This window comes from Pinus tabuliformis, chromosome 2_2 (assembly GCF_031772625.1).
Source record: "Pinus tabuliformis cultivar Carrire ecotype Pingquan chromosome 2_2, CPIR1, whole genome shotgun sequence".
Taxonomy (NCBI): Eukaryota; Viridiplantae; Streptophyta; class Pinopsida; order Pinales; family Pinaceae; genus Pinus; species Pinus tabuliformis.
In genome coordinates this window covers 1,188,744,178-1,188,760,474 of record NC_142300.1, presented here as the reverse complement: position 1 = coordinate 1,188,760,474, position 16,297 = coordinate 1,188,744,178, and positions in this window count along the sequence as shown.

The following is a 16,297-nucleotide window of genomic DNA, read 5'->3' as shown; positions in this document are numbered from 1 at the left end:
CCAGCCACACAGGCAAGCTAGCTACTACAGGCACTTCAGCCTCACAGGTGACAAAAGATCAGGCTCACTCACTCTGAGCTCTGATACCAAGATAAAATGTGAACATAATTGAAAAGAAAGAGTTGTAGCTCTCAGGTGTGGCCTGCACCTGGAGACTACACTCACAAAACTTGAGAGATCACTCTCGTCCACTCTATTCCTCAATCAATCAAAGATTACATCAATAAATACAATACTAGGAAATAGGAAGTTGCACCCAAACCCCATAATTATAGGAACTAATCCTAAACTAGGGAGAAAGTTACAACAACGTAACTATTTTCTCCATTAATAACAAAATAATATTAATTATTCTCAACTTGTGTGAGTTGTAATGGTGAGTCAAAATCTGTAATTTGTGTCTTATATATTTGTACTCGGGATTATCAATGAAAATCTCTCTTCTCTCTCTTCTATTTTTTCTAATAACTATTAGTTACCAATATAACTAGATCTAGACTCACTATTACGAGGAATTAAACATCAATATCAAAGACGGTTCCATTCAACTATGAATTTGACTTAAAAGTAGTAAATTTTAAAGAAATTTATTTTTGGTTCAACAAATTGAAATGATATTGATTTGTACATTAAAACTTAGATAAACAAACCTTTAGAGAAAATAAAAGAGTTAAACTAATTTGCAATGTATAATGAATTCTAACTATGTTCGAGTTCATAACTGATATTAATTATAACAATTATTTTGCATTTAATGAGTACAATAACACGTAAAAGAGTATTACATACTATGAATTAAACTCAATACTCATAATTTTGAGTTATTTAAAAATATAAATAAGAGTTTTAATTAGCATATAGGTTATTAGAAGTATATATTAAATTGCAATAACATACATATTTATCTAATCTTATATATTTAGAAATGTAATAATGTGTAGATTATTGTATTAAATATTTTTATATTACATAGCACATTACAAGAATGGTAATATACAAATTTAATTCCCATAAAAATTATGAAATATCATTTATTATTAGTTTGTTTGAGGTGTGATAATTCTTCTTATAATGTTGTTATGGGCTATGTTTCAACCATTTACTTTTAATGCAAAATTGATCTATTAAAGAAGTAATGACTAATTCATTTACTTTTAATGCAAAATTGATTTATTAAAGAAGCAATGACTAATTCATTTACTTTTAATGAAAATTTGATCTATTAAAGAAGCAATGACTAATTGTAGTTGTTACAATTGTGGAGGGTGTATCTGCATAAATCAACCACATTTATTAATGTGGTTGTGCTAGTTATTTATTAAGATTGATTTTATGAGGAGAGGAAGACTCAAAGTTCTTCGAAAAACCATGGCACCTTACTCTTCGACTCGCGTGGTGGATTTCAAACATTGGGTGAATCCAATGCATAGTTCACCATGCCCAAGGTTGGATGGAGGGCATACAAGCGGAGAAGCTTGTGGGTACAAATTAATAATCATTATGCAATAAGATAAATAATATAATCTTACTTTACATAATATAATTTAGATTTTAGTGGGCCTAATGGTTAAGAGCATGTGTTTCCTCCTAAGAGGTCACATAGTCAAAACTAGAGGAGGGTAGAATATATATGCCTTGGTAGACTTAGTAGCCAAATCAATGGGCGGAGGTGGGTCCCTTGTCCCACAAACAAGGGGTCTCATACACCAATAAGATAAATAATATAGTTTTACTTTACATAATGTAATTTAACTTTTAGTGGGCCTAATGGTTAAGAGCATGTGTTTCCTCCTAAGAGGTCACAGGGTCAAAACTAGAAGAGGGTAGAATATATATGCCTTGGTAGACTTAGTAGCCAAATCAATGGGCGAAGGTGGGTCCCTTGTCCCACAAACAAGCGGTCTCATACACCAATTTGGTGTCTCCCTTGGCCGTGACCTTAAAATTAAATAATAATAATAATAATACAATATAGTTTATTTTTTAGTCAAATGTAAAACCAAGTAAAATTGATGGGGGAAAATGACTACAAACGAATAATTTTAGCTATTATCTAGACTAAGCTATTTTTAAGTAAAGTATGGTTATTAGTAGCTCTACATCCGATGTTGTAAACATTGTGCAATGTAATATTATATTGACTTCGTCAAATTATTTAAAATAAAATCAAAATTACAAAATACTAATTATTAAAATAACTTTGAGTTATTTATTTAATGTGTTTACCAATAGTGGTAAAGACATGTTATTTTTCCATGGTATTTGTTATGATAACCCTTTTTATAAAATTACTGAAATTCACAAGAATAAATCCACATTAATTGTAAACTTAGTACCTTCTAATAAATCAAGATTGTTAAGCTATTTTTTTTCCAACGGTAATATGAAAAAATTGTAACCTAAATATTTCTTCAAATTTTTTTATCCTCCCTGTCTCTCAAAAAATGAAAATCGAAAGCATTTAAAAGTGAATGATGAAAACTAAGTTTTAAAAAACAATACCCACTTAAAAAGAAAAAGCCAATTTTACTGTTAAACCTAACAAAACTGAGCTTTAAAAAACAATACCCACTCGAAAAGAAAAAACCAATTTTAATGTTAAAACTCAGAAATCATTGTAATTACACTGATAGGCATCCCCCTATCGGAATCGACAACTTAATCATTTTCTTAATTAATCTTTTTGATCGGATGGCCTGAATTGAAAGATGCCAGTATATTCTCGTAGTCGTCACTAAATCAATGAATGAAATTTGCAACAATAACTTTCTTGCATGTCTAGATCACATGTTTAAACCATACTTAAATTAATTTTTTACAAAGCATGATTAAAAATTTACTGTGCCTCTTGTTGATAACCACGTATGTTGATTAGTGAGAAATGTATTTAAAAAAATTATAAAATATTAACCTAAGAGACGTGGATCAAAGAGGAACAACCCACCAACAGTTTTCCTCAAGCTTGTGAAACGATTAAAAGTTGAGACGTGCACCTTATACCTCTTCATATTTTGAAACGTATGTCTATTCAACTGTTTCCCAAGTGTTTTGTCCATTAATTTAATGATTACCTTACGTGGGTGGTTTAAACGTATCCGTGTTCAACCATACCTTTTCACATTCTGGTTTCAAACGTGCGCATGCTCAACCATACCTTTTCACATTCTCAAACGTACCCGTGTTCAACCATTTGCCAAGTGTTTTTCGACACCTATAAGGATTACCTGAGTGATTTCCTATGCGTTACTAATTCTCAGGCGATTTGAAGGTGGTTGCATTACTAATTCAACAATGCAGTTTTTACTATTGATAGTCCTGATGATGTAGGTCTCTGTGGGCACTGCAAACTGTGATTTTGTGATAAAAGCCGCAAGAGAACGAGGAAGTCCAGTGACATCAAGCAGAAGCGCCTTGATTGGATCTTCATCAAGCGAAGACGAGATTATGGTGAGGAGTTGGAGAATGAATGAGTTTGGTTGAGGGTGCTCAAAAATGTAGAAGAGGAGGGCTATTTTAGGAATTATTCCCTACTATTTTTTCAGTTTTCAACATTGCAGAAATGCTTTTTTAGTGATTTCATTTTTAATTGTTTCCATGCTATTGCAACTGTCTCTGAAAGCTATGAGAAGTACTCACGGACTCCTGTCATGTGACGTGAAGCCCCATTGTCAACATACCAGATACCCGAAGATGCTCCGCTAATCAAGGGAAAAGCATGCTCCCTCTGAACCTGTGTGGCATGTGATCCTACACTAGGGGACTCATACGCAGTGAACCCAAACTCTCGGTCAAAACGAACTGCAAAGTCCTCAACCTCTGCTGAAGCTGCCACGTTCTGGTTCTTCACCTTCTTCTTCTTCTTCTCTGGACACACAACTTCATAGTGTCTCATCTTTTGACAATTCTAACACTTCACCTTGGAATAGTCCTTCTGTGTGTCACCCTGTTTACCTTTACATTTGCCTTTGCCCTCACCATTGCTTGTGGAAGCCTACTTCTTCCCTTTGCCTTTCTTGCCTCCTGTTGACAGTGCTACATCCTCATCCTGCTCAACTGGGTTGGCTGCCCCAAGCTGACCTTCCCTAATCTCTGTCTGAATGCAATCATCCCAAAACCTCTCCCATGTGGGAAGGGTCTCACGTGCACAAACCCCATCAGCAAAGTTCATCCATGAACGGGGGAGGCCATTCACTGCAATTCGCACCAACTCAGTGGGTTGAATGGCCTCTCCAATTGCTGCCAACTCATCTCTCACATTAGTAATCTTTGTGAGATATCCAACTGCACTATCATTACCCATCTTAATGTTCTTCAGCGTCTTCTTCAGGACCATTTTCCGGTTCTCATTGGTACTCTGGTAGAGATTGGACAATGTTGTCCACATCTCATGGGCATTTCTCTTTCCTCTCACATGACGAATGCAATGGTCTTTGACTCCGTCTAGAATCAGTCTCTTACCCTTGTTGTTCTTTTTATTATACTCAGCCAAGTGAGTGGCATCACTAGGCACAACAACAGGGTTCTGTGTGGTATACACCATGATATCCCAGACTTCTGCCTCCTCAAATATACTCTGCATTCTCTCCTTCCAAACGTTGTAATTTGCATGCCCATCCAACCGATCCTCCACCCTCAATCCCAATGACATCTTTCTATCCTAAAACTGAAAAATAGCACTGCTGTAGTAAAGATAAAACTGTTGTTTGTGAAAAATTAGCTTACTGGAATTTTCTGAGTAAAAAATCAGCAGCTGTAATTTTTTCTCCTCGCTGTCCCAAACTGCACTTTAGCACTCAAGCTCCGATACCATGTAGAAATTTCTGTTTTCCCACCCCGGTTTTCAATTTCACCTTATTTCTCCCATATAGTTAAATGCCCATTCCCATATCCATACATTTAATACTGAAAAAATAATTTTTTGCTGAAAACACAAATTCTGGAAATTTTACAGAATGCTGGAAAATGCATAAATAAAATTCAGCAGTTACAAACAACCATTCAAACACATTTAAACACATAGATTTTTTGTCAAGGTGACCCTAAAAAAACCCCCTACAACTCTTGGGGAAAACCAGTTCGAGAGCTCTTCTTTATTTCTGAAAATTGTCTTTTTACTGTGAGAAATATTCAGCAAAAAATCAGCAAGCAAATTTACAACTTATCTCTTTTCCCATGCCTCACAGCAAACTGGAAATTACAGCAAACAGGACAGCAATAAATGTTGTACGGCCTCCTCGACTTTCGTGCCCACTTTCAGCATTAAATGATGTTGTACGGCCAGCATTAAATGTGTTGTACGGCTGCAATAAATGTGCTCTACAGACCTTGATTTGCGTGCTGAAAAAAACAGCAAATTGGTCCTCGATTTCTGTGCAAACCGCTCCTCGATTTCTGTGCAAACCACTCCTCGATTTCTGTGCAAACTAGCTGTACGGATTTCTAGAAAATCGTGCCAAAATCTGCTTTTCACTGTGTGCTGAATCAGCTGTACAAATCTGCTCAACTGCTGCCTTGGAATGTGTGCCAAGCCGCTGTCTCCTTCTTCTCCCTGCTCAGAAATCTCTCTTGCTCTCTTGCTCTCCCTCTCTCAATCTGCTCATGAAAGAATGAATGACCTTTTCCTCCTTTAATCCAACCTTAAGTGACTTAATGACCTTTTCCTCCTTTAATCCAACCTTAAGTGACTTTTGGGTGATCCCTAAATCCAAAAGCTGAAATAGATTGAGATTTGGGGCTAAGATTAATCTCACTTTCTATTTTTTAATTCACCCCACTTTAATAAAGACCTACTTAGTCATTTATTTCCAAAGTCACATTTCCTTTCTAATTTTTCATTGACTTTATAAAAGTCACTTAAAAATTAGACTTTAGTAACTTTATCACTTAAAGTCACTTTTAAATTAGATTTGACTTTATAAAAAACTATAAAGTCACTTTAGGAGAAAAATTAAATTCTTTTGGACACTTTTCCCTAGGCCAAAGATCAAAGCCTTAGGGAACCACCTATCCTCCGGTACCAAATTTCAACACGAAGAAATCTTCTCAAAAACTATATATGGATCCAAAAAGCTTAAATTCAACAATTCTATTTTCTTTTTTTTTTGTTTGGTAAAAAGTGATAAAAACATATATTTAAAACAAGAAATTGAAAATATAAATTAATTAAAAAAAGGAAAATCTTAAAGAAAAAAAGAAAAAAAATCAAAATTAGAAGAAAACTAGGAGAGCAATTAAGGAAGTTGTTGATGAATCTCTTAAAATTGTCAAGATAAAAATATACAAAGCCCTAACTAAAAGGAAAAAAAGGCAGTATATTCGTAAAAGACAAGAGAATCTCTTACATCTCTCTAAGGTAGCTCCTAAGAAATTTTGGAGGCAGATTCTAACTAGGAAAACTAAAGATAATAATAAGATTGCTTTACACGATTGGAATTCCTATTTTGAAAAGCTTTATGAATCTCCAAATGTCATAGATAACTTTGAAACCCTGCTCACAACAAAAGAATTTTTCTCATTAGAAGACATTGATTTTGGGGTTAATCGCTTGGCTAATGGGAAAGCTGACATTGAAGGTTACCAGGCAAAAATCTTAAAAATTGGAGGTCATGTCCTCATCCCCCACATTCACAAGCTTTTCAATCAAGCGGTCAAGCAAGGGTTCCCTAAACCATGGACTCAAAGCCTCATTATCCCTATTTTTAAAAGTGGGGATATAAATAACCCTTCTAATTGTCGGATAAGTATGATCAACCCTCTCCTAGCCAAGTTAAATGGTATTATTTTGGAAAGGAAGTTGAGCATATGGCTTGAAAGTGAAGGTAAGCGAGCTATAGGGTGTGAGAAAGATTTAGTAGCTAAAAGAAAATTAAGATATTATAAGGAGGTCATCAACCCCACCATAGAAGATCAAAAGTATCTCTCTATTTTAACTAGGTCGAAGAAGAAAATTAATATAGCCAAGATTAGAACGAACTCTCATGAGCTCCATAAAAGAGGTCATCAACCCCACCCTAGAAGATCAAAAGTATCTCTCTGTTTTAACTAGCTCGAAGAAGAAAATTAATATAGCCAAGATTAGAACAAACTCTCATGAGCTCCATAGTGAAAGGAGTCGTTGGGCAGTTCCTAAAACACCATGGATGGAAAGGTTCTGCCATCTCTGTGAGAATACGACCATCGAGGATAAAAATCACTTCCTCTTAGAGTGCCCCACGTACAACCATATTAGATCTCAGTGTCAAAATCTTTGTTGCAATACTAATTACGTTGTCAAAAACACAGTGGTTAGACTATCTCACTCACCCTTGTCATCCTCTTAAATTGTAAAAAATATAGTAGTTAGACTATCTCACTCACCCTTGTCATCCTCTTAAATTGTCAAGATATAGTAGTTAAACTATCTCACTCACCGTTGTCATCCTCTAGAAGAAGGTCAATATTATAATACATTGTTATATAATTATTCATTCTGCAAACTAAATATGCTTTATTTAGTTGTTCTATAATTAAAAACTACCCGTCGAATTCTTATGTGATTGGAAAGTTCTCGAGAGAGCATCTTTGTAATTTGGATCTTTGTAATTATTTGAGTATCTTTTATTCGTTAGTTTTATTTTTATTATTAAAAAATTAATTTTATAAATTATCTTTAACTTTGTAAACATGAAAAAAATATTTTGTTCTTCCGATGAAAAATATATTTTTATCATTAAATTTGTTTTGTTGCCTTCAAAAAAATAAATAAATATCGCGCGTTGAAATAAGTAACGGTGAGTTGAAATAAGAATAGATTTCATTAAAATTTAGTTTCATTGACCTAAAAATAAATTAAATTTGTTTCATTGACTTAAAAATAAATAAATAAAATCCGCTAATCTGCATGAAACGTGAGTTGAAATTAGTATCGGTTTAATATTCCTCTTCAATCCCCGTGCAATTATATTTCTATGAATTATAATTATAAGACGCCAACTGTCATATAAGTAAGTTTCACATTTTTGTAAAATAAGTTTTATTATTAAATTGTAAGTGTAGTTTTATGAAATGGATTTTTTCAATATATTTTTTCTGTTTAATTTTAATCATAATGATAGAGATTTTAAAAACTTGAGTTTAAACTATTTAATCTGCATAATTTGAGTGCTACAATGGTTTTAGTGGCACTGAATTTATTTATGCATTTAAAAATGCATTTTAAACAACAAAAATTCTTAAAATTATATTGGCAGATTTTAGTGAATTCTGTGAAAAAAAGCTATTTCATCTACAAGTTAGACTACGTCTTAAATTATGTAGATTTAAAAAAATAATAATTGTTGTTTGCACTATTAAATTGGATTTTAGCCTTTAAAAAATTATTTATTGAAGTATAATTTTAATTATTAATATTTTATTTTTATTTTTTATATATTTAAATTATTTTTTAAATAAAATTAATTAAAATTATAATAATAAAATATTTAAAATACTCTTCTAACTTAAAAAATGGTTTTTAATAAATTATCTTATTTAGATTTAAACTTTGATATTTTAATTCATGTGACTTTCTTTCTTTAATAACCCATAATTAAATAGAAAAATATGCCAAAATAAATAAAAAATCTAAATGTGTATATGGTCATTTTTCATTAAATCACGAGTAAATAGAAATATAATGGAAATGGATTGGTGATGACTTACAAACACTTTTAATTGCAGATTGTCATATTATTGGATGCATTTATACATGTTACCTAGTAAAATCATTTAGAAAATCAAAACCATTATAGAAAATTTCCTTTGGCCTAGGGCGAAGGGAAGAAAAAAGCTTCATATGTTCCATTTGAGTGAAATTACAAAGCTGAAGGACTTTGGTGGATGAGGCTTAAAAGATATCAATATTTTCATATGGGCTCTCCTCATAAAGAGCTTTTAGCGAACAATATCTGGAAGCGGTATTTGGCATGCAATCGTAAAGGAAAAATATATGAAAATTTTGTCTTTTTTGGAGTGGTTTAGTGCTAGACAGGTTCTTAAAAGAAATGGTTCATATATCTAGAATAGTTTTATGAAGATCAAACAATGGCTATTTGGAAATCTTCATTGGGAGATTGGATTTGGTACAAAGGTTAAAGTAAGGATTGATCTCATCCAAGGAATGTGTGGCGATTACACTTAGTCTGTCACAGGTCATCAAACTACTACATGACAAGGGTATATTTCTCTTATATCATAGCTTAGCAGATTATGATTTGATGCAACTCTACCCCATATGGAAAGGTGTTGCGAATTGGGTCTTTCTGGTGTAAATGTAATATGGGAGCGATACATATCAGACTTACAAAATGATTGGATAATTCTGGAAGATTTGTTTAACCTGCAAATCTTCCAGAATTTTCCCGAGCCACATAATTTCCTTTGTTGCTTTAGTTGCTGCCACATATTCTTCCTCTGTTTTGGAATCTGCTAGAATTTATTGTTTGCATGACCTACAAGAGACAACTCCCGATCCAAGACTCATAGCATAACCTGAAGTAGATACCCCAGTTTCTTTATCTACATCAAAGTCTGAATTAGAGTATCCAATCAAGATGAAGCCGACCACCTCTGTATACTTGAGTCCAAAGTATTGAGTTCCCTTTAAGTACCATAGAACTCTTTTTGCAGCAGACCAATGTCTCCCACAAGGCTTTTGCATAAACTCGAAGAGGATTCCAACAAAAAATTAAATTTTCAATCTGGTAGTAGTCAAGTAGTTGAGACTTCCTACAATTTATCTATACTTTGTTGCATCCTCAAATTATTTTCCTTCAATGGATGTGAGCTTAGAGTTTTGTTCCATTGGAGTAGTCAAAGTATTGCACTCACGCATGCCAAACCTGTTCAACATATCTACAATGTACTTATTCTAAGGGAGGAATATAAACTTCGGATGTTGAGTTACTTCAATACCAATATAGTAGTGAACATAGCCCAAGTCAGTCATTTCAAAACCTTTCCTCAATTCCCTTTTTATGGATGCAATGTAGCTCTCATTGTTCCTTGTCATCAAAAGATCATCTACAGACACCACAAGATATACAATTGTTTTGAAAACTTTCTTGAAAAACAAAGTTACATCATCAAGATCATAATGTTTGAAGTTGAGTTTTAGAAGATGCTCAGTTAACTTTTCATACTAGGCTTGTGGTGCTTGCTTGAGGCCATACAAGGATTTCACAAGCTTTCATACTTTGTGTTCTTGGCCCTTCACAACAAATCCTTTTGGATGGGACATAAAAGCATTCTCTTTCAGATCTCCGTTCAAGAAAGCAGTTTTTACATCCATTTGATAGACTTTCCAACCGTTCTAAGCTGCCAAGGCAAAGAGCGTCGAGATGGTAGCCCATTTTGCTATGGGGGAAAATTATCCTCGTAATGGACCCCTACCTTCTGTATGAAACCTTTCTCCACAAGCCTCAATTTGTGCTTGTCAAGTGAGCCATCAACTTTATACTTGTTCTTGTAGACCCACTTGCAGAAAATTGGTTTGGTTCCCAATAGAGGATCAACCAACTTCCATGTGTCATTACTTATCAAGGCATCATACTCTTTTTTCGTCGCTTCTTTCCATTCATTATGAGAAGCGAGTTCTTTGAAGGAAGTTGGTTCAAAATATGAGGACAGATTTAGTTCAAAATCATAAGAAACATCCATATCAATAGGTGAATCAAAATTGTCTGCATCACCTCCAGTTTGCCTGGTTGAATTTCATGTTCCAGTCTTTTCAACCTCATTAGGATGAACACTTTCAAGTGTCTTTGTCAAACATTTTGGAGGAAATTTCTAAGATGGTGTAGGCTGCTTAGTTGACTGAGTTGGGACTAAATCAAGATTGACTCTACCAATTCATTCAATCACATCACTCAAATTGTCATCAGTGGCTGAAGCTTTATGTTGGGGAGAGAGTGCTTCAGAAGAAGATTCCCCATATTGATCTAGTATAGGAATCGCCCCTTCAAGATGTGAAATTTGATTATCAAATTCTTGAAATCACTTTGCATGTCTAACTCTATCTAAGCGATCAAGTTATCGCTCAACAACATTGTGAGCCTTGGAAGATTCAAGAAAGATCGCATCTATAGATACAACAAACTTCTTATTAACTTCATCATAGAGACGATATGCGTTGGAGGTATTTTAATACCCCAAGAAGATACACTTATGACTCCTTGCACCAAGTTTGTTTCTTTGTTCCTTTAAAGGTATCAAGGCATAACAGGTGGAACCGAAGACCTTGACATGCTTTATCGAAGGAATGTGGCCATACCACATTTCACACAGGGGCTTCACTCAATGAACCTTTGACTTATCACGTGCGTTCATGGCATATTAAACAATACCCCTAATTTGACTACATATTGGAAAATACCCCTAACAATCACATTATTTAACACCCTACCAATACAAACCCAATACGCCTTCCCAATTTAAAAAACCCCTAATTCCACTAGATATTGTGGGTATTCATTTTTTCATTAACATTTTTTATACCCCTTTATATTTTTTCATTGACTTTGAGCTCCGTCTTTTATACCTACCAATATAAAATCCCTTTACCCCCTATATATCCCCCAATATATTATGCCATTTTTTCCTCAATATATATCCCCTAATACGAACCCACGTGGTATGGTATTGCTCCCCCAGTGAAGCCCCTGTGACATTTCCTAAGGAATCTTGTTTCTAATAGCATTAGGACACCAATTCTTTATATACACAACACGTAGAATTGCATTAGCCAAAAACATCAATTTTACATGCTTGAAAAACATCATGGAATGTGCCATATTAAGATTGTCCTGTTAATTCTTTCAGCTACTCCATTATGTTGGGGTTATATGGCGCATTTGTTTGATGTTTGATCCCATGCCGGTGAAGATAGTTTTCAAATTCATTTGAAGTGTATTATTTTCCATTATCAGTGCAAATAGAGCCAATATGAGATTGTGCATTATTTTCAATCCATGCATAAAATTTCTTGAATTTTTGAAAAGCATCAGATTTGTTCTTCAATAAATAAACCCAACACATTTTGGTGTAGTCATCAATAAATGTCATCATATATTTATTTCCATTTGTAGAAGGAACAAGCATTGGGCCACATAAATTTGAATGAATGAGTTCAAGTTTTCTATGTGCTTTGGAATGTGAATCATGAAAACATTGTTTGTTATGCTTTCCTAGAATACAAGCATCACATTGCTTAAGTTTCCTACGAATTGTAGGCAAACCAGTAACAACACTTTTCTTCAACCTACGAAGGTTGTCCTAATTCAAGTGTCCAAATCTAGCATGCCATATAAAACTTGATGGAAATGTAACTTCATCATAATGAGAACTATATGAGAATTTTTGTGCACGAGTAGAGGTACCTTGCAGCTTCAGAAGTATTTCTTCTTCTATCCCCGTCATGACAAGTCAGCAATTTGATGCTTTTCTGAACTCAACCTTTCCATCAAACATATGAGTGGAGTGTCCTTGCTCGCGGATGTGGACCAAGGACAACAAGTTTCTCCTCAGCTCCAGGAGGTATAGAACATCATGTAGAAGAAAGTCTTGAAGACCAAACAAGTTGAGCCTGATGGTGCCAAGCCCCGATGGCTTGAGTTTTGACTTTTCTGCAAAGTATATTGCTCCATCAACAATTTCAATAAATTCTTCAAAACAATATCTTCTAAAAGTCATGTGGAAAGTTACTCATGAATCAAGTAACCAATCATTTTTCCAAGAAGCAAGTGAATCATTAAACAAGTCTTCAGTTATTCCAATATTACAATGTGCCACAACATAATGAGCAGATTCAAGTGTTTTACCTTTCTCTTTGTCATGGTTTTTACCTTTGGCCTCATTTATTTCCTACTCAATTCTCTCCTAAAGCAACTTACATGTGGATGCATCATGTCCATCTATGTTGAAATGTATGTAATGAAGATAAGAGTTTTCTCCTTGAAACTGTCTGCCACACTTGGCTCTAAAATTTCTTCTTCCTTTACCTCTTCGACCACCTCTTCCTCTAGAAGAATCTTGAGTATGATTCTTTTCTTTATGTTCAAGACACACAACTTCTTCATAAGACTGAGGAGTTGTCTTCTTCCCAAAAACCTTCTCTCTCTCAGCAAACTTCTTCTCAAGGGAGGCAAAGGTAATCTCCTTGAGGTTTCACTTGTTTGCAATGACTCAAGATAATTTGAATAAGTGGGATATAGTGCATTGACATAAGCTATAAGAGGAATGTTTATTTGAACACCAGTGGTCTTGATATCATGCATAATAGATCTTACTTTTGATGCTAAATCAAGAGGATCATCATTTTTCAATTCAAGACTGAATAGTTTAATCATCATTTGGACAACTTCAAGTTTAGAGAGTGCGTCATAAAGTTCCTTCAACTTATGTAAGGCTTCAAAAGAATTTGAAAATGGTGAAATATGACAACTCACCTCTTCATTTACAGATGATGCAATCAAGGCACAGGCCTTTTTGTTCTTGTTTTCCAAAATGGTAATCTTCTTATCCAAGGTGGCCTTTGCAGGTTCATTATCTCCTTCTCCTATAGAAACTCCTTTCCACAACTCATTGAAAATGAGAGTTTGTTTTATCTTCCTTGACCAATTAGGATAGTTCTCTTTTCCCGGGAGAACTACTCCAACAATAGATATCAATGAATGCATTAAAAATGTACTCTTCTTCCAATATATATAAAAAATTGTACTTCTGGTGGAAAAAATATGCAGTTCTAGTGGCAAAAAATGCACTTCTGGTGTAAAAATAGTAAAAATTGCACTCTGATATATAGGAAAGAGGTATTACTTAGGGGAGGTTGTATATGGGGGAGGTTGTATGTGGGGGAGGTTGAATTGGGATTTGGTATTATCAGTGTGGTGGGAGCATTGTATGGGAGTCGACTAGGGGAGCAATGTGTTATAATGAGCAATTGCAACCGAGTGACCCAGGCTCGAGGGAGAGGTTCGAGAGGACGAGGCTCTGAGCAACTGTTGAAAATGTGAGTAGGAGGGTGGAGGGGAGGAGTTGGGTTTGGTGGTAACGAGGAGCCACGATGGGTGACCCGTGGAGATTGTGTACAGTGTAGGGAATCCCGAGGTTGATCTTGGGACAAGTGTGTGGGAGGTATCACTGCTGGATGCCAACTGACTATGGTATGGTTCGCTGCAGTGACTCGAACAAAGGTTGTGATGGTCGAGGGTGTTGTGGGAGTGAGGTGAGGAGTCACCTATGCGGCGAGGTAGCGAATTTCGAGTGTGGTATGTCGAGAGAACACAACACTATTGGAAGGAGAAACCGTTGTGAGGAGCACAGTCGAGGACAAACACTGTGTATGCCAATAATTGAACTTGAATACCCAGTATATAGTACTCATAAACTTACAAAATTCATAAACCAAAGTCTGTAATCTTGCACGAGAACGACCTAGAAAACACTATAGGAGTCGATTGCATAGTGAGGGAGAACACATTACAGTGGTTTATCTCAATGCTTAACAATTCGAGAAAAAATCACAAACCATCTCAGCAGTTTCGACTGAATTCCACACCCACACAAATGATTCTTGAATAATCACAACACATGCTAAATATCTATAACAAGAAAATTCGTGTAACAAAAGTAAATGGTACCTCAATAGACATAAGGGCAGAACCATTCCCCGCAGGCTGCAGAAGTAGAAGAAGGGAGTTACAAGGGCAGAAAAGCTAAAAATGGAGTTGGCTCTGATACCATGTCAGGCCAGGAGGTAACTCCACAATGCGAATTGTGTTTTTGCATTAAGATTTCTCATGGATATATACATGGAGGGAGAGACTCTTGGGCTTCACCTCCCAGTGTCTCTTCATATTCTTAATCTCCTTATTTTCTATTTACATTATTTACATGAATTTCCTAATCCCAAAGATTAGGTGTCAACACACTCACATAGAACACACCAACACCATCAAGTTAGCTTGAGGCCTCTGAATCCTAAAAGAGACACTTTCTTTTTCAGAAGGTTGTAGACCTGAAAGATTTTTAAACCTTTTCAAGGCTTCAATTCTAGACTGGTAACATCAAATGAGATCCCAATTTTAGCATTGAAGAAGAAAGTTCAAGCCATATGATGATATCTTCACACTTAAAGACAAAGGGAAAGTCAGAAGCCCACTGCACATCTCATCTAAGTTCTATGCAATTTCTTCAGACTCTCATATATAGTTGAAATTGGTAGCAACCTCATGTGAGATCCAATTTTTCAATGGTGGGGTAAATAAGCTACTCACCTCCAATAGGGATATTGGGGATCATAAGAAACCTTGTGGGTAATAATGGATCTCTATGAGGAACTTCTGGCACAATGAATTCATTGCACCCAAAAGTAGAGTCCTCATATGGAGTAAACATGTGATCAGGTAGTATACCCGTGAGGAAATGTGTGAAGTTATGACAACTAGACCTATCATATAACAGGGTCACAGAGCACATGCCTCATGTGAGACAACAATGCTTCAAGTGACAAAGAATGACATCACTTGTGAGATATTTCTTGTGTTTTTTTGTACTAGATGCATGTCGAATGGCACATGGGATTTTTTTGCACTGTTGGTGGCGGATTGGCAGATTTGTCATATCATATTGTTTGTAGAGTCAGATTTTTTTCAAGTAAAAGATGGTGATTAGTCAAATGCCTTCAAATTTTCTTTTCCTATCGGATGAAGATTGCTTCATTGTTTTGGGGTTGAACATGAAATGTTGCTTCAACTGTGGGCCATCTAGGCTTGTATTTTAGTAGCTCACAAAACATCTTGTGCCATGTCTTTTTGTTGAGAAGTGCAAAAATTTATCCAATTAAATCAAACCTCTTGCAAAGTTAAATTAATTTATTACATGTTTTTAGAGGTAGTAAATTATATTGCAAAGGAAATGCTTCCAAAATAAACAATATTTAAATCACATAACATATCACATCTCCCTTCATCTATGCTTTTCTTCTATATGCCACTGGCTTAAGACAGTTCCTTTACAACATCTAGTATAATTGCTAGTTATAAAATATATTAAAAATAAAATATCTCACTCATACACTAATTTAAAAACTATTTTAATTGTATCAAGAATTACACTCCACCATATTATTATTAAAATACTAAGAATAGGGCACAAAATTCAAAGGCGATTAAATATATAAGATGATAGAAGCGATAAATAATCAACGTTACACGTAAGTAGGTGTCTTACAGATTGATACAGAAAGTTAAATATATAAGATGATAGAAGTGATAAATAATCA